Below are 27,023 nucleotides of genomic sequence, written 5' to 3'. Positions count from 1 at the left end.
GGCACATCAGCCAGAGGCAGTACGGCCACGGATGCCCCCACGAGAACCCATGGGCGACTGTCTGCGTGGTACCATTGGAGGACCCTGCTCATGGCTGCTTTGTGGGGATGCATGTACCACAGGTACCACATTACCCTGATCTATGCCCAATGCATACTGTCCATCACCTAGGGACAATGGTGACAAAGGATGTAACGGCAGGATGACTGTGCACATTGAAGGGGTTGACAGCTGTGTACTTTCAATTGGCTGACCAATGGTGGACCCAGACACACCTTCCTGCACCATTATAGACATTTCATCATCATCAGTACCTGGGGCACAAGATTCAGGTTCCCTGCTGCAGGTCACCAGAGCAGCACCAGAACCAACTGGAGGAAAACAAGGAACACAGATTACAGTCTCAACACATATTTGACAGTTATGCACTTCAATACTAATGCACACATTCAGAAATGGACACATGCACTCATGGACACACACACACACACACACATGGGCACAGGCACACTTGCACACATGCACACCCCACAGTACACACACACATCAGTACTGAGTTACACCACTCTTACTGGTGTTAAACTGGGTATTGCAGGTATTATTAAACACACTCACCAGCATGTATACTACAGAGTTACACTACTCTTACTAGTATTATAAATTGTTTTTCAGGTAATGTTAAACACACTCACCAGCATGTATGGCCTGCCTCATTGCTAGATGGGAGGGACCTGGAAATATGAAGAGAGTAATGCCAGTGGGCACAAGTGTGCCATTTGTTTTGCATATGATACAGTACAGTAGTACACTAGTTCCCTTATACACATCAGCTGCTCATAATGTCAGTATCACACATGCACAATTACATATCATGATGACAGATACATACCACGTGCACACCTTATGCATGCATGAAGTAACAGTGTACAGAACAGTCATATGTACATACAAGGAGTTAACTCTAATCTCACCCTTACCTCTCTTCAAACAACAAATCAAACTGTACTTCCAATACCACTGGCTTTGTTCTTGTAGTACTCCAGGCTAACTTCCTCTCCCCACCCTCTCTTTACCTTTAACCCCTCATCTTGCGTAGAAACCAGCTTCTACCCTGTTTCTTTTCCCTTGCTGTCCTTCTATGATCTGACCTACTTCTCCCATCTCTCCCACCTCCTCTTGACTGTCTTCCTTCTTTTCCTCTCTTCTCTTCTTGACTCCTGCCTCTTCCCTATTATTTTATCTTTCATACTCCTTCTACTTCTCTACCCATCTGAGCTTTATCTGTTATATATATGGCTTTTGCCTTATTGCATAACCTTTATGTTTTAGGTAAAATTGCTTTGAAGCCGACAGAACATTATGTATGAGTTTAAACTGTTTGAGTTACTTAAATGTATGTTGATTTTATTAACAAGTTGATTTATATTTCTATTATTTTGTATGTCTTTATTAACAACTTGTCTGTCTGCCTTTATTATGTTATGTGTGGAGCTTTTCTCCCTGGGCCTCTACTGAAAATGGACATATATCCAGCTAGACTAGCACGGTCAACAAATGTAAAATAAATAACAAAAAATAAATAAATATGGCAACTTACCTGCATGCTCGGTGTCTTGCTGCTGTGTGGATCCAAACTCCATCATGATGCACGTCTGATGCTGTTGTTGTTCTGGGGCTGGATCCACAACACTTAGCAGTAGCCCCTCCTGTCTGGTGAGGGGGGGTGTGTGGCCACCCCCCACCTGTGGCAACCTGTTGCCTGCAGATATCTGCAGCATGCTGGCGGACATTTCTAATCAAATCACTGCAGTGATGTCTCACCTGCTCATATGTCCTATCATGCATGCCAACATCATTTATCCTGCTGACAAGGTTTTGCCACAGTGCAGACCTCTCCTGCTGATTCTGGGTGGTGCGTGAAAACAGGATGTCATAGTCACCCACCAGGCTCTGGTGGATCACTTCGTCCTCTGCAGCAGAGTAGGCGGGGTTCCTTTTCGGAGCCATATTCCCCTGGACAAGTACATAAACAGGTTATCAGCAGAGTATGTCAGCAATATATGGTACACATTCTATACAGGGAGTATTAAATTGTACTTATTACTGCTTGGTTGTAACTTGATTAAAGTGTAGCTATCATTCTAAGTATTTTGGATTAAGCACTTGGCCTTCAGACCAGTTGTTTTACATTAGGGAGGTTTGTGGCAAGCACTGTGGTGGCAGGAAACGTAGCATTCATCCTTCTAAGTTGGGAACTGCTGATTGAGAGCCCAGTGTCCAAGTGTATTAGTTCTGGTATAAGCAGTTGGCCTTCAGGCCAGTTATTTAACATTAACAAGGTTTGTGGTCTGCACTCTTGTGTGAGAATAGGCTGTACTCTGCCATTCATAGCTGGGAACTTCTGGTTTCAGGTTTATAGTGCCTGCATATTTGAACTGTATCTTACTGACATTGGTACACCTTGTTTGCTGTAGCTTACACTACATCCAAGCCTCCTGAATCTAGCTTTGTTTATATGCTTGTTATTTGTTAGCTTGTTATTTCACTGGTACGCTACTTCCACATAATACACAGCTTCTCAGCACTTCTGTGAATCACTACTGATATCTGCATTGCTTACTGTACGTATTTCCTTGTTACACTTGACAGCAAGTGACTGCTTGTCGTTTTGCATTTACTTAATTGTAACACATTGCACTTAAGTTACCTGGCACTTGCTCACTGAAGCTATTATATCAGTCAGCAGTAGTAAGTAATATCAGTACACCCTCACTCCCCACTGGACCTTGTTTTCAATTATTACGGAATTCACAATAGTATTCTAGCATGTCCAAATGTCAGTTGTCAATCTCCTCTCCAGTCCAGCTGGTGAGTGTGGTAATCCAGAGGCAATGTTATAACAGCCGCATGTACACAGACAACCCCCTCCTCCTAACAACAAATTCAAACACATGTGAGTGATGCAACCATATACCAAACTGGAGGCTAGGCTCTCTCTACTAAATACTGCCATAACCAGTCAGGTGGAGAAGGAAACCACACTCACTACAATTCCAGTCTCACATAGACCTACCACGACAGCAAAACAAACACATAATCACACAAAAACATACTCGGAGGCTCAGAATAAAGATCTGCCTAAGCAGCAGAGACCTCCAAAGCAGACACCCAAGCAACCACTACCACAAAACAAACACGTGCAACACATATCTCACAAAGCCAATGTGCTGAACACTCACAGCCCTTAACAGTAAACAACACACCTCATACACTTGTAATAGGTGCCTCTATCATCAGGCACACTGACGTCACGTTCACCAGGCTTAACGAGGAGAGGGTCACAGTGTGCAGCCTGTCGGGCACTACAACCCGCCACATAACACAAACACTCATGTAACTCCAAGGCAAGTACAAGTATGACTCACTCATTGTCCATGCTGGTGTGAATGACCTGACACATACCTCCCTGGACTACATGACATGAGACAGAAAGGAGCTCTCTGAGCATGTAGCCCAAGACAGTATGACCCTGGCCTTGAGTAGCATCTTACCCTCACCAAGAATGATGCCACAATATCAAGGCAAGATGATTACTTTCAACAATTGACTGAAGTACTGGTGTCATTCACAGGTGAGCCAATGCCTGTCAGCTTGGGATGATATGCTGTACAAGCCACGATGCTTTGCTAGGGACAGCTTGCACCTGTCACCCCTGGGCTTTTGGATTTTGGCAAAGGCTCTTGCTACACCCATAGTGCCTTTATTAGGCAAGGCTCATAAGGCAAACCCACATCCATACGTATCACAAAGGATGAGGAACTAAGAGTAATGCTACTCAACACCAGAAGTCTAGACCTCAAGATACATGCACTCAAAACTCTACTTAGCATTATGGACATCGATATCTGTGCAGTAACAGAAACCTGTTTCAGGTTTCCCAGAAGCACACCAGCACTACCAAGTTATACCTGTTACCATTCTTGTCGGCCCCAACAATTGGACCAAACAACAAAAGGAGGGGGAGTATCAATATTCATTGAAGATTCCCACACCTCCACATTGGTGGCAAAGTACCACATAGGTGTTAAGCCATTGAGTACAGAAGAATTAATTGGGGACCTGGGGAACAAACTTGATAGCAATCTGTCATTTGTCAACCACGTGGCCAAAGTGGATTGAAAGACATGTTATATAGCCCAGCTAATCATGAAGGGATTCACATGTACAGCAGGGGAGGTTATTGTGCCTCTTTACTCATCCATCATCAAGCCTATAATTGAGTACAATGCCCCTTTTGGGATGTACCTAACCAGACACCTACAGCAACTGGAAAAACCCCAACAGTACCTCATCAAGAGGATCAAAGGGCTCAAACAGATGCCATATGCTGCCCAGTTAAAGAAAATCCAGCTGGACTCAGTGGCATACTGCCTGTTCAGAGGCAATCTGTGCCTGCCATATACAGCCATGTCCAACCCAGAAGTAATGGACATGCTGCACCTCAGGAAATCAAACTCCCATACAGCCACACGCTCAGGAGACCTGAACCTTAGCACTGACATAAATAGGACATGCTGGAGGGACATATTCCTAACCCAGAGGCTCCCTTCACTCTGTAATGAACTCACAGTACAGGTTAGGCAAAGTCCCTCATTGACTCTCTTCCATAGGAATCTGGATGAGTGGATGGAGATCATAGTTGTACCCCAGGTATCACTTCTATGTCACTGTTAGTCAGAGACACAGTATACTAACCTCGGAAAAGGGCATAGCAACATAAATTTTAATTGGGTGGCCAAAGACAAACACATTCTACTAGGCTTATCAATGCCCTAGGGCAAATAGCCTAATATGAACCTATGAACCTATGTGTACTGCTATAGTACTTCTGCCATATGTTGCATGTGTGTATGTTGTGGGGGATGCACAGGTAATGACCAGATATTTCTGCACAGGCAACACGTCTGAAACACTCTGGGTGTTCATCCCTACATACTGTATGTGTGTTGCCATCCAACCCTGTGATGTGGACACACATTACTCAGCCTGAATATACATATCCCAACAACACCACAAGCACAGTACACTACCTTGCTATGTATGTATGTAATTACACAGTTATTCACTAGTTAGGACTGTGATGCTATCCATGCAGCCCACTGGGCCAGTGGAAGCCACAACACACACTGCTGGCCCCTTTGCAAAAGCTTACCACAGACATCCCACATAGTGCATGTAATGTGCACACACATATCTAACCCAGACTGTATGCACACCACTTATTTATCCTGTCCATTGGACTACAGATGCAGGCACATTGTAAAACAATAGCAGGAGGCTACTGCAGCACAGGGCAGATTCACACGAAGGCAAGGCATCTGTGGTCAGCAGTGGTAAGATGCTTCACAGTCACCAAATGCACAGATATTGGCAACATTGTTGCAGACAGTTTAGGTGCAGGTATCCCCCCCCCCCATTCTCCTACACAAGTGGAATTAGTTATCACAGATGACTGTAACCTCCCTATCATCTCACATGTCCAGGTGAGGGCCACCCTCAACATTGCAGAACACACAACATTACTGTTACAAAATGGTATCCCTGGATGTGTGATACGTTCACCCCTAGAGGACATAGCACCACATTACAGACTGATATTAAACCCTGGCCATACTACAGGATATGTACCTGAACAGTGCCATACATACACAGTGGTCCCACACCAATGAGGAGGAACCTTTACTGACCCTGGGAACTACTGCATCATATGCATAACTGGCCTTGTGTTCTAAGCTATGGAAGTTTTAAGTATGGACGACATGTACAGCAATATTACATATGTATATATATCAGGACTATGTACACACAACCTATCTCATGGACATACCTATAGATAGTGAACTATGATACATTTGGAGGTTTCACAGTAAACACAGTATTAACCTGCTACTTTGCATTACCTGTGTTTGTGTCAGCTGTTGCTGTGTCAGTGGTGCTACTTGCTGTTTGCTACTGCTGCTGCTGGTTTTGTTGCTGGCTGTCTTTATTTCTTTTTTTTTTCTCTCTGTCTCTCTCTCTCTCTTTCTCTGTCTGTTTTGTGCAATGAATGTATTGCATGTGTGGAGTGTGAGTACTGGATGCTTTTGTAGGTATCTGCATAGGTCCATGTGATGGCCTCTGCACCAATTGTAAGGCAGCATTTGCTAATTGCATGCAGCCAGTTCTGTACTGATTGCATGTCTCACTGTGATTTCAGGACAGTGCTATAAAAGGGTATGTGAGATAGGCATTGCCCTTTCAGATTGTAAGGGCATTGACCATGCTGGTATGCTGTCGACAGTGTTCTGTGAGTGGGAAGGTTAGTACGTCTCTCATGCTTTATGCTGTGTTGTAAATTAAGGTTGCTGCATTTCTCTCACCCGTTCCCTGTAGTGAGTGTGTATGCATACTGACACCTACAACTATATTTCATATGTATTGATATATATATATATATATATATATATATATATATATATATATATATATATATATATATAGATGTGTGTGTGTGTGTGTACATATACATACTTTCATATATGTACATTAGCTGACATTATTGGGTACAAGCTAACAATTAGCAGGGCTGTTTCTGTTAACACTAAACTAGTATGGGAATCCAGTAATTGGGACAGTAAAAGTCTGCCTGACATGCTTTGGGTAGTACACATCCTATATTGCCTTTATCTTCATTCCTACTATCACATGTTCTACTTATTTTAGCACTATATTCCTGTATGAGAGTCATGGCTTACTGGTAGGTCATACAGACTAGTGTTACAATGGTCTTGTGGTAGGGCCTACTAGTATGCTTATATTTTGCTTTCAAATTGAGTACAGGGCCTATCAATCAAAGTGCTGGAAGCACCTTTAAGCAGTTAAAGGGGTTAGTAGGTCTCACAGGAGTCAGGCTGTGTTGCAGATTCTGGTTGCTGCATTTATCTTCACTGTTTCCTGTAGTGAGTGTGTATGAATACTGACACCTACCACTATATTTCATATGTATTAATATATATATATATATATATATATATATATATATATATATATATATATGTATGTGTACATAAACATACCTTCATATATGTACATTACCTTACATTATTATGTACAAGCTAACAATTAGCAGGGCTGTTCCCATGAACACTAAACTAGTATGGGAATCCAGTAATTCGGGCATTAAAAATCTACCTGACATGCTTTGGGTAGTACACATCCTATATTGCCTTTATATTGATTCCTACTATTACATGTTATATTTATTTTAGCACTATTCTCTTGTATGAGAGTCGTGGCTTATTTGTAGGTCATACAGACTAGTGTTACCAAGGTCCTGGGTTTGAGACTGGCTGTGGGAATTTTTTTTCTTTCAAAATGAGTACAGGACCTGTCAATCAAAGTGCTGAAGGCACCTTTACGCAGTTAAAAGGGTTATTAAGTCTCACAGGAGTCAGGCTGTGCTGTAGATTCTGGTTGCTGCATTTATTTTCACTGTTTCCTGTAGTGAGTGTGTGTGAATACTGACACCTACCACTATATTTCATATGTATTAATATATATATATATATATATATATATATATATATATATATATATATATATATATATATATATATATATATATATATGTATGTGTGTACATATAATACTTTCATATATGTACATTACCTTACATTATTATGTGCAAGCTAACAATTAGCAGGGCTGTTTCCGTGAACACTAAACTAGTATGGGAATCCAGTAATTCGGGCAATAAAAATCTACCTGACATGCTTTGGGTAGTACACATCCTTTATTGCCTTTATATTGATTCCAACTATTACATGTTATATTTATTTTAGCACTATGTTCTTGTATGAGAGTCATGGCTTAGTGGTAGGTCATACAGACTAGTGTTACCAAGGTCTGGGGTTCGAGACTCACAGTAGGAATTTATTTTTCTTTCAAACTGAGTATAGGACCTGTCAATCAAAAGTGCCAAAGGCACTTTTAAGCACTTAAAACCAGGTCTGCCCTAGTTTGCGCGGAGCTCACGCATGCGCACTGGCGTTTAGCTCCGCGCACACAAGCACACAGCCGCGCTATTTTCTTTGAAAGAAAAGAAAAAGGGGTGACAGGAAAGTGGTGAAAAAGGGGTCACAAAGAGGGTAAAACAGTAGGGAAACAAGCTTGGAATTTGCAGGAAGGATGTAGGTGAGGCCCATAGTTGCCCATGTCTTTCTCAGCAACAGCTGTGCATTTGTATGCAATTTGGTGTGACATTTGGAACCTTCCACGCCTGAGAGAGGTGTTAGGACAACATTAATACCTGATGTACAGCCAATTGTAATTAACAGTTTCATTGTCCAGCGGACATGTGTGCAACATGGACAGCTATGTATGGGGCATAATTTTTTTGTGGGTACAGAGTGCCTTTTTTTTTTTTTATCAGGTGAGAGTGGTATGTCAGGTGAGGTAGTCGGTATAGCTGGGGAGGTAGGTTGGGTAGGTTAACAGACAAGACAGACAAGACTCATACAGGGGCGGTGTATGACACATGTGGGGGGGTTACACAATTGACGGGGACGGAGGTTGGGATATCCAGGGCACATGAGCCCACAGATGGCAACAGTGGAACTGATATCCCCACCCATAGGCAGTTGCCACTGTTCCTTCACAGCCCAGAATGGGGCTGTGCTGGGGGCTGTGCAGGTGGGACAACGGGCATGCCCGTAAGCTGTGCCACCCGGGCCTCAAGCTGACGTAGGGGCCCAAGAACAGAGTCTTGGATCTCCCTTCGCACCACAGACCGGACACCTTGGAGGGTGAGTGGACGAGCTCCTCTGGCCACGCTTGCAGAGGGGGGACAGGCCCCATCCCATGTAGCGCTTCCACCCGGAGGTGGCACAGGGCCACCGGAGGAGGGTCCAGCCTGGGCACTAGTGCCAGGTGCAGTCGCCAGCTGAGGTGGGAGAGGTGGGTCCGCTGGGACTTGCCTTCCCAAGCGTTCTAGGTTTGTGGGTATGTTATGTTAGTTTGGGTTAGTGGCATATTATTCCATTCAAATTAGTTGTAACAGCATGCATTGGTATTCCCATTAAACAAACACCCAGATATTAACACCATTGAACAACGGGCATATCAATATCACATGCATTATTTGAACAGAAATACACAATCAAACAACATGCAGGGTTGATTAATGGCAACAGGCCATCAGGTTTGCAGGTATGAACAGGGCACATGCAACAACAGACATGCATATATTTTTCAAACAGGACAAATGTCCATGGTTAATGAAATGTTCACATACCAATATTTAGTGAGTTTTTTTAATTTGCAATTATAGGGTGGGGTGGAGAAAGAAAATGATGACACATTCATAAATTATACATTGATATACATTTGTAATAGAAACACAATTAACTTGTGGGTGATAGTTTCAAAATGATTTTTACTTGATTGTCATGCTAGACCTGTTACAGATACATCACTATCCTATTTATTTTGAATTTGATCAGATACATCATCCTGCTTCACTTTGATGACAGGGCAGGGGACAACTATGGATGTTTAGTATGTCTGACAATCATTCATTCTATCTGCAAATTGCTGACTGTGATTACCATATACAGATTTTGGCCTGAACATTCAAGAGTCAGACACACTGAAATCAGTTTGGGATGTTAAGTTTTAATTCCCACATGCATTTAGTTCTGTAGAACCACACTGAAGCTTATATATTCAGGAGTTATTACTACTTTATTCATTGATACATGACCCTTTCTGTCACTCTCACACATCCTGCAATTTCACAGTTCAGGCTGGTACTTCTAGGCTTTGTTCACATATTAGACCTGTGGTGATTCCAACACTTTCCAGCAGCCTCACTTCTGTCATGATTCAGCATTTCCAGCAGGGGATATATCTCACATGTGATTACCTCAGATTCTGAAGCTGTACTCTTGAGACTACTGCAGGTTATACTACATTTAATTAATGGTGGGACATCTGTATTACAGCACTATTTAATTCTATCACTTATATTTCCAGTTTCACTTGCATACTGATGAACTTGTTGCAGCCATACCTGCAGACTTTCACTTGTTGCTTGCACATTCTATTACTTTTAATCAATACACTGCAGTGTTCTGCTACATGCTACACTATAATATTTATTTACAAGTACTAGGTGGGGTTACTAACCTGCATGGTGGCGCAGCCGCGCCAGCCTGTGGTCATGTGCCCATCGATTCATAGAGCAGACACCTGCAGCTGTAATACAAAACAAGTAATATTGGAATACACATCTCCATGGTATCAGCTAGCTGAATTCCTTACATACATAAGTAAAATGTAACTTACTCAGTAGTGGGGCGTTGGGCATATCCCGGGCCTCCTGGATCCATTGGGTCAACTGGTCTTGCGTATGTCGCTTCAGGTCCACATGGTGGTGACGGACCTGCTCACCAGTGCGTTGAATCCCAGTAGCACTAGTGAGATCATGAGCCAGCTGGTCCCATGCCTCCACCCTGTATGCTCCCCATGAGACCTGGCCCTGCATGAGTTGGGCCTCATGATGGTGAACTAGGAGCCAGACCATGTATCTGGACTCCTCAATGCCCCACCGCTGTGCTCAAAAGCAACGTCCCTCCCTTACTCCACTCATTCTGCCTGCAGGTCTATTCTACAATCGTTTATGCTGTGTATTCCCGCCTATGGGGCTTATATATGAAGATTTTCCCGCACATTTCTATGATTGGCCGTTTTGGAATTGTATCTACTTCACAGAAACTGCTTTATCATGCTCCATTTTGGATTACATCCTATATATATGCTATTTCTGCACTTCTAAGTACTGCTGTCATGGCTTAGTGGTTTAGTACTTTGACTCTAGTGCATGGTATTCTGGGTTTGAATCTGACCACTGATTTTTATGACTGTCTAGTAATGACTTCAGGACCTGTCAATCAAAAGTGCCAAAGGCACTTTTAAGCACTTAAAACCAGGTCTGCGCTCATTTGCGCGGAGCTCACGCATGCGCACCGCCGGTTAGCTTGTGGGCGTGTTGCGCAAACGGTGTGCGCTGGGTTACACCTTAATTGGCTAGTAACACACATGTTAAACTAAGCACAACTAGTTGCACACAGTTTGAGCCTGTTAAACCAGTGTTTAGCTACGGGCAAGCAATTTGCAGTTTGTGAAACACTACTCAGCTACGGGCACTCTGTGTCACTGCAGTTTAGCTATCAGTACATTTCTAAATATTTTTATTATTGTATTACTTGAAATATATGCTCCATTTCATTCCATTTTACAAAAGAAAATACTTTTACATTTGTACAATACTGTCAGGGGCCTTTTTAGTGCTTATTTACAAAAAAAAAAAAAAGGTTGTTGGGTGGGCTCGAACCTTGCCTGCCTGCTCTTAAGTCAACAACTCTATCGCTATGCTATTACTTTTTGGCTTACTTTGCATATTTAGTTCTTATATCCTTCTCCACTGATTGCTAACTGCAGTTGCGCTAGTAGCACACCCGCGCACACGAGCGCACACAGTAGCAAACATTTACGGGGTTTAAAAAAATAAAACAGTTTTCATTTTCATTTTATAACATCTGTTCACTTTTTACATTGCTGGTCTGTGGGAGCATGTGTTGTGTAGTGTGTTTATTCACATTTCCATGGCCTTTCTCGTGGCTGTTTACTTTCAGCCATTATAGACTTCCGGGGGCGTGTCCGCTTGCAGGGCTTAGCCAACGGACACGCCCCCTACTGTCTTACACGGACCGTGTAAGAGTTACAGTGTGATTCAGCATGCCTCATGCACCTCATGCATATGCATGACATGCTGACATCACACCGTTTAACTGCAGCCTCCGTGTAAGAGTTATAACTCTTACATGGAGGCTTCCTGAATCTGGCCCATTATTTTTGGCTTCACCATATTACAGATTGTCACTTCCATGGTCAGTCCTTCTTCTAGGCACAAAAAGAATAAATTAAAGAAACAGCATTTGCCACCACATCAGGCTAGCATTTGCCTCAGCCACATTAGGATGACTCTGCTATGGCCATTTGTTGTACCTCAGACCACTCATCTTTGACCCTAATCCCTCTGGTGTAGCACCTACAGTCACTATGCACCTTGGGTTAACCACATCTTCTGCAGCTGTTAGAACCCAGCTGTTGGAAGTCAGTGAGCAAGGAAAAACCATGCTTGTTGGTCCTGGTAGATGGAACAGAGAAGGTTTCCCTGTTATTTCACAACACTGTGTCTATCCCTGGGAAATCAGTGGCTGCTATTAATAACATAACTGGCCACATTTTTCCTGTCAAAAAAAGAAAATCAAGCATGTATCTACACCTTCTCAAATTTCTTTGGATAGGAGTAGTTTACTGGGACTGCCTCAGGGTTTGATGCAGGCTATAGATCTTTTTGTGTAGAATAGTTTCAGGTAAAATAAATGAGTGATGCCTCCTTTCCTGAAGAGATTCTAGATTCTGAATCTGAACAAGAAGATACAGAGATGCATTTAGGTTTTGTCCTAAGATTTGATTCAGATCTAGAAGAGAGGTCACTTTCTGATTCTCCCTGTGGGGCGTTCTCTTTCTCTTAGACTATTGTTAGAATGTCCCAGTGTTTTCAGCAAGAGAACACTGTCCCTCAAAAAACATTATGAGTTGTTACAGAAGGATTTTTCAGAACCTACACCCATTCCTCCTTTCCTGTCTGAGGATGAGTGTTTTATAGCTTGCAGTTTTCCTGACTTAGCCAGCTGCCCTAAAAGACAACTAGAATGTATAAACTTCCTGTGCCTTTTAAATTTTTATACATTATTTCCAAACCTGACCCAGCACCTATAGCCTCAGCTGACACCTCTGCTGCTAAGCACTCAGTTAATTCTAATCCTACTCTTTCTACTAAGGATGGGAAAATTACTGATAGGTATGGACAAATATGTATACTTCTACAACCTTCAGTTTCAGAATTTTAAGTTGTCAGGGTCATATGTTAAAGTTTATTCTGATATATTGGGAAAGTATAAAGAATTGTTTCATCTACAGTTTCTTGTTATGAAGATAAGTCTGCTTTAAATAACTTAGTTTCTTCTATTACACAGGTCACTACTCATTTTTTTGCAGTATGTTTGCATCTTAATACATTACCAACTGTTGCTATCACAGAAATACTGCAACCTTCAACAATGTTTAATCCTTTTGTAGGAGACAGACACCATTGTCAACTGCTGGATACAGCTAGAGAAACTTGAAAAGAATTTTAATTCTCCAGTTCACAGTGTCATAGAAATCTATGTTAATTAACAGGATAGTCTAAGAAGATTAATGCCCATTCTGTGGGAACATATAAAAAGAGAACAGGACAATTAACAAGTAATGTATAATAGGAATGCAAGGACCAGGGAATTTAGTGCAGCAGAACAAATGCTAGCTTTAGTCCATTCCGTAGTAAACCCATTTTGGTTAAATGGGCAAAATCTATTTGAAACAGAAAATTAAATGATGTAGAGTACAGGGTAGTAGAGGACTGTTAAAAGAAAACCTGAACATATGTACCACATCAGTGTCTTAAAATCACAGAAAGAAACATGGTCTTCTGTAGTTAGCTTAATGACATAAACTAATAGGTCACTCTGCTGGCATGGAGAGATAAAGCTCTAAGTACATTACAGCTAATCCTAGTTCGATTAGTATCTTGGATAGCTGACAGAGTTGCAGAGAGAAATTGGTATACCTGTCCTAGGAGGAGGAGGGCACTTGCTCATGACTCCCCCAAGGGGAAGAGTGATCTAAACAGGGGATTTGTGATCATACACAGCCAGTGAGTCTTTGGGAACAGGGAAAGGAAACACTGTGAAGAACATATAAAATAAAAAAGCACTGGACAGAAGCACAGATGGCCAAGCTGCCAGGACACCCTTAAGATTCATGAAAGATATTAGCAATACCAGAGAAAATCTGTAGGGTCTAGGAGGATGCTGGGAGACCTGGTGTAGACATGGGGCACTGAGAACTGACCTGATATAAATGAGGTTCAAGGGGATCAAAAAAAAAGAGAAACAGAAAATGATATATCTGGTGATGAAAGAAAACTGACATTTATTCCCATAGTTGTGGTAGGCAACAACAACTGTTCATTTGAAATCATAATTACTGATCATAATAGCAGAATGATTATGAATACACAGAATATAGAATGTTAAGGGACTGAGAAATTTCATGGAAAAAAAGACACATTTTAGTGGTTTTGAAAAGACAAAATTCTATACTTTTTTTACAGGAAATTTTCCCTTATAAGCTTGGAAGATGGCAAGTTTTAACAGCATTTAGAAGGACGGGGCAATTTTATTTTAATTGCTTCCAGCAATAGGTCTGAATATTACTGCATAAACCTATGAAGAGAGTAAAAGTCATAGTCAATGTAGATGGGCAAGCAGGTACATCTTTTACAAAGTGCAGAATGGCGAAAGTGTGCAGAGTTTAAGAACAGTGCCTAAATACATGTGAATGAATGTCCTACCTAGCTTGAAGTAATTTCTTGGATCATCACGAAACCCTACAAATGCATTGAGTTTATCCTGGCATTTCAGTAATACTCCAAGAGAGTCTAACAATTAAAGACACAACATAATATATGGGAGCATCAACAGAATATTTATGGCAGGTGCTACTACTCTAACATATATTGAAGTTCTAAATCCCTATCTATAGATCCTTCAATTACTATTCATCAGACTTTTTCACACTTGGCAATATGTACATTTTTCTTATGTACCAAGTTTGCCTTTGCTGAAGAAAGGCATATCATTAAACTGTTTAATCGTACTTTAGATTATTTGCTGGTATCATTCACATTTTCCATGGTTAAACCCCTACCTCCCATTTCCCCTTGGGTTCTGGTTTCATTTGATGAACTGCAGAATAACTGAACATATATATGTCTTGAGTTCTGTCATTTCAAAAACTAACCAGTAGTGGCCCAGGCAATGCCAGCTCTGCTGTTTTGCTAAACTCAGCATTGTACACAGAACAATGCAGTATGTTAAATATAAATAATGTCACCAAGGAAAATTGTGGTGGAAACAAGAATCACATCTGAGAAACAGCTATGCTTTTCATTTCCTTAAACCCAGTCCATCTAAAACAAAATATCACAAGCTTGGGAAAAGGAGAGTGTGCAGAGAAACAGTTAAACCTTGTATTTGGCAAAAGGTAAATAATCAGCCAAATCCTTAACTATACCACTATACCGTAACATTCCCTTTTCCATTAAAGGTGTACAACGTCAAAGTTATCATATTTATATCTGTATCTATGTTTATATATGTATACACACACACACACACACACACACACACACACGCACATGCATGTGTGTGTGTATATGTGTGTGTGTGTGTGTATATATATATATATATATATATATATATATATATATATATATATATATATATATATATATATATGGATCTACTTCAGAAGCTCGAAATTTCAAAACTTCGAACTTCAAATGGCCGAGCCCATAAGATGAAAGTTTTGAAACTTTGAAAACCTAATTAAAAAAAATAAATAAAAACATTTTTTTTTTTTTTTTTGCAGGGGGGCAAGCTGCCCTGCACTGCCCACAACCCCTGCTAATTAAATATACCAGCTCCGAGATCACAGTACATTGACAAAAATGGTAAATATCCCCTTCTGCACTATATGGCAATCTCCATTCAAAAAGTTCAAAGTTTCAAAACTTTAATCTTATAGTCTCAACCTTTTGAAGTCCGAAGATAAGCCAATAGTTAAATCTAATTATTTTTTGTCTGTACTTTGGCATCATTCTTGATAAGTATAGGATAACTCTCAAGACTATTTTCATACCAACCTAAAACACATATTCTGAGAGCTCTGTCATGCTTGTCTTGAAATGTTTCAAGGGACTTGAGGGCTATATTGACATGATGAATCCTGGCATCTTAGACACAGTTTACAATCACCCGTCCCTTGTTTGTGCTTGTGATTATTGCATAAGGCCATGCTGTACTAGGGAGTCTTCAATGATTATGATGTTACCAGATTGTTTCAGCTATGTTTCCTTACGTTATTAACTGACAGCCGAATGGATCCATTTTTCGTCAGTAATATTTGATGTTGATATAGGTGCTGTTTACTTGCAAGCTTGCTCCTGAGTATGTTTTTTACCCATGCTTCATCTTAGAAACTTTTGAGGTAGGGATTTCTTAAGTAACACAATGTAAGATGATTTATTTGATGATTTTTGACAAGGTGGGCATAGTGGAAGGAGGTAGATGTCAGTACTGACAACCTAGTGGGTAATTCAAACATGTTTGCATAAGAAGCTGACCCCCAAAGTTAGTAAATGATTACTCCCCTCACATACAGATTCATCTAATGGTACAAGCAAATGTGTGTCAGTAAGCATGAAGCACTTGTAGGGCTAGCTTTCCCTTGTGCCGGCTACTGTGACCACATGGTTCCTAGTATTTAATATATGTAGGTACACTGATGAAATTTGTGCAATGATAGGGATTTACATTTGCTGTAACAAAAATGATAAAATACAATTAGCTAGTTAAATAACAGAGTGCAGTAGTAGCAAAGTGCAAGTGTAGTTCATAGCTTCAGAGGTTCACACATATATATTAGGCTATTGATCCAGAGGATATTTAGATGCCTAGCCCTACATTCCCATGAAATGTTTAGCCATTGTCATTTATGAAAAACAACCCAAAGATGGGCAGAACATCTGCTTCCTGTAAGGGACAAGGTTGCTAATCCAGGGGTGAATTTGAGATATTTTTGCAGTGACCCTAATGATAATGGACATCAGCAGGGTATAACAACCCTGTGTTTCTAATGCTTAGTCAAACACTCTGCTTGTGCTGTGCTGATGAGGTCATAACAAGGCTGAAATATGCATGGCTGAAATATGCATGTCCACAGCTAGTGGGGTTTGGCTTTATTGACCTGAAATTGTCCATTAAAATGACAAAAGAATTCATTGGCATTCAGAATCACCAATTAGGTGAAACACCTGATATTCACAAGGATTATTTGCATGTTTCCCATGTGCTTCTGATACAAGAGGTTTGGGAGGTCACTTAGTGGAAGTTCTAGCTTTGCTGGAGTTTTCATTTTGTTTTTGTTGATTTATTTTTCAGTGACCTTCTCACTCATTGTTTTAGTTTGTTGCTTGGGATATTTTTCAGTGACGCTAATGATAATGGACATTAGCTGGGTATAACAGCTTTGTGTTTCTAATGCTTAGTAAAACACTCTGCTTGTGGTGTGCTGATGAGGTCATAACAAGGCTGAAATATGCAAATCCACAGCTAGTGGGGTTTGGCTTTATTGTCCTGAAATTGTCCGTTAAAATGATGAACAAGTCACTGGCATTCAGAATAGCCAATTAGTTGAAACACCTGTTGTTTATAAGGATCATTTGTATATATCCCATGTGCCTCTGATACAAGAGGTTTGGGAGGTCACTCAGTGAAAGTTCTAGCTTTGCTGGAGTTTTCATTTTGTTTTTCTTGATTGTTTTTTCAGTGACCCTCTCACTCATTGTTTTAGTTTGTTGTTTGGGATATTTTTGCAATGACCCTAATGATAATGGACATCAGCTGGGTATAACAGCCCTGTATTTCTAATGCTTAGTCAAACACTCTGTTTGTGCTGCACTGATGAGGTCATAACAATTCTGAAATATGCATATCTGCAGCTAGTGGGGTTTGGCTTTATTGGCCTGAAATTGTCCATTAAAATGATGAACAAGTCATGGGCATTCAGAATTGCCAATTAGCCAAAACACCTGGTGTTCATAAGGGTAATTTGCATATATCCCATTTGCTTCTGATACAAGAGGTTTGGGAGGTTACTCAGTGGAAGTTCTAGCTTTGCTGGAGTTTTCATTTTGCTTTTACTGAATGGTTTTTCAGTGACCTTCTCACTCATTATTTTACTTTGTTGTTTAGGATATTTTTGCAGTGACCCTAATGGTAATTGACATCAGCTGGGTATAATAGCCCTGTGTTTCTAATGCTTAGTCAAACACTCTGCTTGTGCTGTGCTGATGAGGTCATAACAAGGCTGACATATGCATGTCCACAGCTAGTGGGGTTTGGCTTTATTGGCCTGATATTGTCCATTAAAATGATGAAACAAGTCACAGGCATTCAGAATTGCCAGTTAGCTGAAGTGCCTGATGTTCATAAAGATCATTTACATATATCCCATGTGCCTCTGATACAAGTGGTTTGGGAGGTCACTCAGTGGAAGTTCTAGCTTTGCTGGTGTTTTCATTTTGTTTTTATTGATTGTTTTTTTAGTGACCTTCTCACTCATTAATTTAGTTTGTTGTTTTGGATATTTTTGCAGTGACCCTAATGATAATGGACATCAGCTGGGTATAACACCCCTGTGTTTCTAATGCTTAGTTAAACACTCTGCTTGTGCTATGCTGATGAGGTGAAAACAAGGCCAAAATATGCATATACACAGTTAGTAGGGCTTGGCTTGATTGGCCTGAAATTTTTCATTAAACTGACGAAACAAGTCCTGAGCATTTAGAATCGCTAATTAGCTGAAACACCTGATGTTCATAAGGATCATTTGCATATGTCCCATGTTCCACTGATATAAGAGGTTTGGGAGGTCACTCAGTAGAAGTTCTAGCTTTGCTGGAGTTTTCATTTTGTTTTTTTCTGATTGTTTTTTCAGTCACCTTCTAACTCATTGTTTTAGTTATGTTGTGTTTGGACAGGTACATACTGAACTGGGCATTATACTCAATGATTTGCCTAGTAAGTGCCACATTTAGTGGAATGATCACATTTCTAGACCTGGACTTTACTAATACGTTCATTCATACAGGTGTGTCTGAACTAGTGGTAGTCAGTAGTAGAGTTTAGACACTATTTTATATACTAGAGTAAAAGTAATTCACAAAAGCCAATAAATATTGAGTCAACAACTGTTATGGTTACACAACCTGTAAATACACAAGTGCAGAGTGTGACTCAACAGACCAACTCAGCTGACAAAAATAATATATTACAGCTTGGAGTTTGTCTTATTTTATTATGATTTAAAGTCTTGCCCAGTTTTCCTAAACAGAATGTAATGACACAATGTGCAGTAGTACCTGGAAAATACAGTTACAGTAAAAGAAGTAGAAACAACTGGTAAAACACAGATGTCATGGCAAAAGATGCTTATAATCCCAGTGAATCAGTCAGGGGTGGCTCCTGGCATAGGACTGCCGGACTGCAGCCCCCTCAGCTAAAAACAAGAAAATGTAAAAAAAAAAAAGTACCTTTTCTTGTTTGACAGCAGCAGATGTAATTTTTTTTTTTGTTTAAGCAAATTTGTCTCTCTGAGTCCGCGACTCGGAAGTATGTGCATGCGCACTTTAACCGCCTCGGGTTGCGGCGGTTTTAAATAGATTTTTTTTTTGTTTTTATTGCAGCCCAGTGGAGTCATTAAGGCATCATTGTGATGCCCAGAAGTCTATACGGTTCCAAACCACATAGAATTGGAAGGGGCTCAGACTGCAACGTCCGCAGGCACGTCATGACGTGCTTGCTGCTGCTGGGCTAAATGCTGCTGATTGGTTGTCGCTCTCTTCCCGGGCTTTATGTGCTGGGAAAAGAGCGAGAATCAATCAGACAGATAGTCAGTGGGCTTGTGGATTGATTCGTAATCGTGATTCGTGACACACGGGATTAAGGACAGATTGTTTTATTAATAATTTAATTTGCCATTGAATTTTATTTTTTTTTATTGGGTGGTATAAATATTTTCACACAAAGAAATGCTGAGAACAAAACTTTATAAGACGCAAAGCTTTCGGGTATAACCCTTTTTCAATACTGAATACAAACATACAATAAGCAACTGCTTTTATACAAGCCAAAAAGTCACATGACTGCAGCCAAAGTCACATGACAAATTTAAAAAGCTTCAATAAAAAAGCTAATTTAAAGAAATATGTAACAAAAATATGTATATAAAAAAGTATAAAACAAAACAATAAAACAAGTATAATATTAATTTCAGGTTATGTTGTAAACTAACAAGGATAGGTTTGATACTAACAGTACTGTTAATACCAGGGGGGCTATCAGCTCCCAAGCGCACTATCCATTGATACTCTTTGGTCTCACTGTAATTGTTAGTATCACCACACCTATTCGAGGGAACAACTAAATCTATGACCCTAAATCTGAATGTATGCATATTCCCATTAGATTCAATATGCTTAAATAAAGCATTGTTAGTACACTGTCTCCTTATTTCCGACTTGTGTTTAATAATCCTATCTTTGAGTCTACGTGTAGTCTTACCAACGTAGTATGCAGGGCATGCAACACATGATGCCATATATACTACGTTGGTAGAAGTACAGGTGGCTCTAATGTGAAATTTATATGTATGATGTGTTTTCAAATGTATATATGTAACAGATTCCAAGCTGTTAACCAAGTCAGAGCAACAGGAGCAATGATGGCATTGAAAGGTGCCAAAATGGGATTCAGAATACAAAGGTCTGTCAAAAGATAATCCAGAGGGAGGGCGAAAATCTTTATAACATAGCATACTTTTAAGATTTCTCATATTTCTAAGACTAAAAAATGGTTTATCACCTAACAATTTTAAAAGTTCAGGCGATGCCATTAGAAGCTTTGCGTCTTATAAAGTTTTGTTCTCAGCATTTCTTTGTGTGGATTTTTTGGATTATTTTCAGCTTGTCATCTTTTTCTACCATTGGTATAAATATTTTGTCAGCTGTGCTGTGCAGCCTGTGCTGAGCCTGAACTTGAAGGAAGAACAGAAGAAGAACAAGAACTGAAGAAAGAAGAAGAAAGAAAAGAAGTTAGAAGAAGAACAGAGTGAAAGTGCAGAAATAAAGTAAGTATAAGTATGTTCCCTTGTAAATAAAGAGATAGTGACAGTTGCTAGTCTACTTGCATTTAATCAGTAAAGTAACTCAATGTCAGGGTAACTCTTAAAAGTAGTATATGTAAGGATGATTATTTAATCCTGATTAATAAGTGTAACAAACAGAGATAGGAACATTTTGTTTGTAAAAATATAATAATAATATTATAATAATAATTGTTGTAGAACATCATTGTAATGCTAGTTACGTGCAGTTTTGTCTTTAACATTTTTCTTGAGATGGCATAGATTTGTATTTCTTCCAGCAAAAAAAAAAAAAAAAAAACTGAATAGATGTTTAGTATGTAATGAATATATTCTGCTCCATCCTATATGTGCTGCATTTTATACAGGAGTTTAAATTGCATTTGACATATGCCCTTTATCCTGGTTTCTATTTTGTCAGAGGATGGTGAGAGGGGATTTTTTAATGGTATCAACTGTCACTGATTTTAGTTGAAAAGCCTGCTCTGCATCCCTTCTAATCTCTTCTAAAACTGGCATTTTGTGTAAAGAAATTGATAGACTGCACTTAATAAATAAGATACTAATTAGAGTAATAGGCTTATTTTACTTTAAAAATGCATATTAATTCACATTATCTTATTCTGTGAATTTATCAAGTTTTAATATTAGCAATTTGGAAGTGTTTCTGATTGTTTATGGATGTGGACATGACTGGAGGAAAAGGGTTGAGAGCTATGTGCAGAGGTGTAATCAGAAATTCATATTCTGTACTCAAACCTCATTTTGCTGCAACCACCACCTATCATTTAAAAAATGTACTCAACCCTTAAAATGTTGCCCCTGGCCTGTACACTTCCGAAAAGATCCATTATTTTCAGATGCTGCCTCTTATAAGTATAAAAAACTATTTTAAGACGGGAAATCCTATCATATAATTCACGTATTTCTGCACTGTCATGAGATGCAATGGTTTAGCCAAAAGTATTTTGTTTTGAGCTGCTGATCTTGCCTTTGCATAGTTTTATTTAGACCTTAAAATGAGATGTGATTTTACTAGCAGCTGATCTCTGGTGGTACGTAATGGGTGTAATGTGGAACACTGTGTTTTTGTCAGGCATCTAAAACTGTGTATGAACTTACAAAGCAAGGTCAACAATTGACTTAAAAAAACAAGGCTTACTTCAGTCATAGAAAAGAAAACAGTGGTAATTAGACAATAAATGTTTAAGTTAGTGCTGCAGAAATAAACTGAGACACTCATGGAAGACTGGCAATATAGCTGGTATCCAGCAGGAGATTTCAGTTTGGCACACCAGATCTATCTCACTTATCCATTAAAAATAAATAAATGGAATGCTTTTGCAGGTAGAATATGTCAGGCCAGAATGATACAGTCATCTGAGCAGGTAACCACACCTTTTATTTATTTTTTTAATTATATAAAGATCTGCTGGAAAGTTTGCTCAGATTTTTTTCTTTGCATAAAGCCGGTGCTATTTTACAAGTTGGAAAACTAAGCAACAGTGATGAGCATTTCTGCAACATTCTGAGGTTCACTGGCAGGTGTTTTGAGTTTCAGATTTCATACCCTACAGAAAATTCATACTGATGCAAGACCTACTGAACTTTCTAAGTTTGTAAGAGCAGCATTTAAAAATTGTCTGTATTTTTTGGACCTTTGTCCTACTTTTATTTATGGCCTTATCCAGATTTCTTGCTGTGTGTGTGTGTGGAATGCCCCAGGTGCTACATGGTGGTGGGTAGAGAATAAGGCTTGAACCCTGTACCTTGATCCCAGGTGGCAGGAGCCTGAATTCCCTACCCACCAACATTTGTAAAAACATTGCAGATTTTTCCCTCATACTTGTTCTATTCCTCACAAAATCTGTGGTTTCTGTATTTGTGTCCTTGCAAAGCTGGTAGTACACTGACGCAGTGGTAGCATTGTTGCCTGACAGCTATAGGTTCTTTGGTTTGATTCTTGGCTGGGGTGCCTTACCTTTTCTGTGGAGTCTGTATGCCCTCCCTGTGCTTGTTTCCTCTAGTGTCCTCCCATCTTACAAAGACGTGTCTTAGCTGGAGTGTTTCTCCCTGGGTCTCTGCTAAAAATTTGCTTTTGTTCCAAGTCAGACTTTCCTGGTTAATAAATGTTAAAAATGACATGCATTTGAATATCAGACTTCATATTCTTCAGAAAGTGCATGGTAACGCAAAAGCTTTTATTCTAGCAATTTTCTAAGTGTATAAGATGGATATTTGAAATTTGTCCCTATTTTTGGGATTGTGTTCCCACATTATTGGCTTCATCCAGATTTTTTGTGCTAAGGTTGAGAGCTATTGTAAGAACTGAATTCACTGAATATGTTTGGGGGCTATATTCCCCCATTACTGGCTTTGTCCGGGTGTTTTTTTGTTAAGAGATTGAGAGCTATGGTGAGAACTGAATTCACTGAATGTTTGGGGGCTGTATTCACCCATTATTGGCTTTGTTCAGGTGTTTTGTGCTAAGAGGTTGACAGCTGTGCTATGGTGAGAACTGAATTTATTGAATGTTTGGGGGCTGTATTCACCCATTATTGGCTTTGTTCAGGTGTTTCATGCTAAGAGGTTGACCGCTGTGATATGGTGAAAACTGAATTCACTAAATGGTAGCCAACTAAGTTTCCATCTTCCTCTTTCACCAAACAGTTGATTTGGCATAGTGGTATGTTGCTCCGACTGTTTTGCAGAGGGTCCTGGGTTTAAGGCTTGGCAGTGAAATGTATGGTGGTAACACAGCATTTTGCTCTAGCAACTTTCCAACATTATACAAGCAATGTTTAAAATACATCCCTGGTTTTTGGGCTTTTGTCCCCCCCCCCCACAATAAACTTTGGCTTTTTCCAGATTTCTTTGTGCTGCAAAGTTCAGAGATACAGCTGAGTGAGTAGATTTTATAAGAAGTTGAGAACTGCAGGGGAGCAAAAGTTTAGTGCTGCTTATGCTAAGTCTGCTTCCCTTGTTAATAGCACAACAGGTAGTATACTTGCTTTTGATGCAGAAGGCTGTAGGTTCTACTCCCACAGTAGATAGATGCATTGCTGATACTGTACTATGCAAAGGGGGTGGATGCTGCACTCCTTTTTGGTGAAGATACCTAGTAACTATGAACCTGTTATTGTTTGCCATCCATTCCCTATTGCAATATTACTAGCTTATCATTTTTTTAGTGTAAGATAGGCAATTTGTTCCTCAAGAGTAACGGGCACTTTATTTGTAGATGAAACAATGAAATACAAAGTTGTTTGCTAGCAGCAGCCTCTTCATTAGTTACAGGTCTCTTTAATGTGGAATTATTTAGATGACTTTTACTTCAGAGATTGTGCATATGTACTGATACTGGTGGACTGTAGAAGTTTGAGTAGACTTTTATGATGGAAATCTTCTGAATTGGGCAGTTTTGTCATTACTGGTGCATGCGTTTTGTTTCATTGTTTACTGGACAAATTTCAAAACAAATTTAAAACACCCTCTAAAACTGTACTGTATTGTACAAGGAATATAATTTAATACAATCAGGAAGGTGTATGAAAGAGCATGTGTATGTTTCGTGTGCAAGGGGCCTGTGATTTGAAAACAGTCCAAACCCAAAGTTAATCTGCCACTGGCAAAATGTATTTTCTTTGAATGTGGGTTTCAATGCTGTTTCAGTGAATGTGAGTTTTCAAGGGCAGAGAAGTTTTAATGCTAAGTCCGTTTTCATTGTGAGACTGCATTGCTTTGTTTAGCAGATATGATATCTATTAGTGTTTGCGCTGTAAAATGCAAAATAAAACTTTCAAATGAAGTCTAAATCATCGCAGAAGTAAATCAGTATGCACATTAGTGTTTATGGCTTTTGTTTTTCGGCTTTTCCCAGTTAGTGTTTATGGTAAATGGGGTGAAATAGCTAAGTAATGATTCATTGTAATGGCTGTAGGGGGGAAGCTCCAATCGACCATGATTTTGTGAGGGGGGGAAGGGCTGCAAACTCAGACAGCCCCGGCTGAACCATACCTCTCAACTGTCCAGATTTTTGCAGAATGAAGAGATTTTTGCTTCTTATTTTTGGTTTGTTCCTCATAAAAATGTGTGGTTTTCTGTCAAATCATTTAGGAATGAAGTCACTAAATAATGACAGACACTGAGTTTCAGACTTCATAACCTTCAGAAAAATGCATGCTAAAGCAAGACCTGTTATTCTATCAACTGTCTCAGTGTATATCAGAGCAATTTTTAGTACTGTTTATAAGTTCCCTCAATATATTTAGCCTTGTCCAGATTTCCTGCATTAACAGGTTGAGAGGTACGTACAAATAAATTGCTTTATAGAATTAGGCATATCCAAACCTCTCAACTGTACCTGATTTTGGCTCAAAATGTTGCTCTTCCAATAATAATGGCAATTTTGGAAGAAAACATGGAGGGTTTACAATTAATAAATAACTGTAATAATCAGTTATAGATTGCTTTTATTTCAGAAATGCATGTATATTCTTTTATTTTGTCAGCTGCTCAAGTTAGCAGTACTAATGTTAAAAAGTGTCCCTTCTTTGCAGGTTCCCAGCTGTATTGTGTGGCTATTTTATATTTTTGAATCACATTTGTGGTCCATATTTCATAAAATTGTGTTTTTTTGGCAAATTAGTGGCAAATCATTAAATACTGAAGTTAGAAAATAATGACAGACATTTCAGTTTCAGATTTCCTACCCTTCAGAAAATTCATACTAATGCAAGACCTACTATTCTATTATCTTTCTAAGTTTATAAGAGCAATATTTAAAAATTGTCCTTATTGTTGGGCCTTTTTCCCACTTCTCTGTATGGCTTTGTCCAGATTTCTTGCTCTGAGGTTGAAAGGTATGACAAATGTGTCAGGGCCATTGCAGTCAGCCAGAGACATTTCAAATTGTGACACACTTGTTGCACCCCACTCCCCTATGTACTGACTCTGGGTGTGTCCAAGCAAGGCAAGGAACAGTATTGCAGTGTAAATGTGGAGACTATCCCCCCATCCAAGGTAGACACAAGTACTACAATGGCTTTTCATCTTTCCTTGATTTTGCAGAATGTTCTAGTTTCTGTCATATTTTTATACTGTTGATTTATGCTTATTATTCAGAAAGTGCCTGTTGCTCTGTGTTTAAGTAGTAATGCTTTAATGACCATCTGGTAAGCTTGTCTGAGATTGTAAGATGCAAGTAAGTTTTAATAAGCATACTGTTAATGAATTGCCAACATTGAAAGCCTTTCTATTGTTGCCATGCAGAGAATACTTACATAACTAGATAACATGTAAGCCTTGGGTATTGAAATGCATATGGCAGGATTTGTAATAAAGGACAGGATTACATTATTTTAAGAGCTCATTACAGGCTTTACCTGCAAACTAAACAGAATGCCAGTCTATCATGTGTGGTCCATATCCTGTGCAGTAATCCTTTAAGCAATGTATGTTGAGCTTATTTCCCATTTGCTTTTCATTTTTTACTTTGACCATGTTTTCCCATGAAACAAGTAGATAGTTGTTGTCAGGCAGAAGGTCTTTTTTGGATAAGAAACATATTTACAAGTGGGGCTATCACAGAGATTGCTACTTTCAGCATGGTACTTGGTACTTTAATAAAGCTGAATATAAATTATAATTAGAACCACAGTGCAAGGAGAAGTGGTTTGAGTTGAGTGCTGCTTGTTTTTTTATACTTGATTTTAACTGGCATTCCAGTAATGTATTTAAAAAGTAATTTATTTTTCATGCCTCACAACCTTTTTGTTTCCATCTAGATATTAAGTAAGCTGCCAAGCAGCCAATGGATTGAAATATTTTTTTTTCTTCTACACTTTCCTTTTTTCTTGACTGGACTCTCATATTGATAGTTTGGCACCCAGGGCAGCGTATTTAATTAAAGTTACAGTTTTTGTGGTTTTGATCAAAACCCCTCCCCTTTCTAGTTGGCCACACCCATTCCCATTGACCCGACCCATTCAGCTGTGTCGTGCAGCCCCCCTTTGATTTGAAATCACCAGCCGCCACTAGAATCAGTAGCA

The sequence above is a fragment of the Protopterus annectens genome, chromosome 5.part0 (assembly GCF_019279795.1).
Source record: "Protopterus annectens isolate FY-2018-M chromosome 5.part0, PAN1.0, whole genome shotgun sequence".
Taxonomy (NCBI): domain Eukaryota; kingdom Metazoa; phylum Chordata; order Ceratodontiformes; family Protopteridae; genus Protopterus; species Protopterus annectens.
This window is presented reverse-complemented; position numbering follows the sequence as displayed.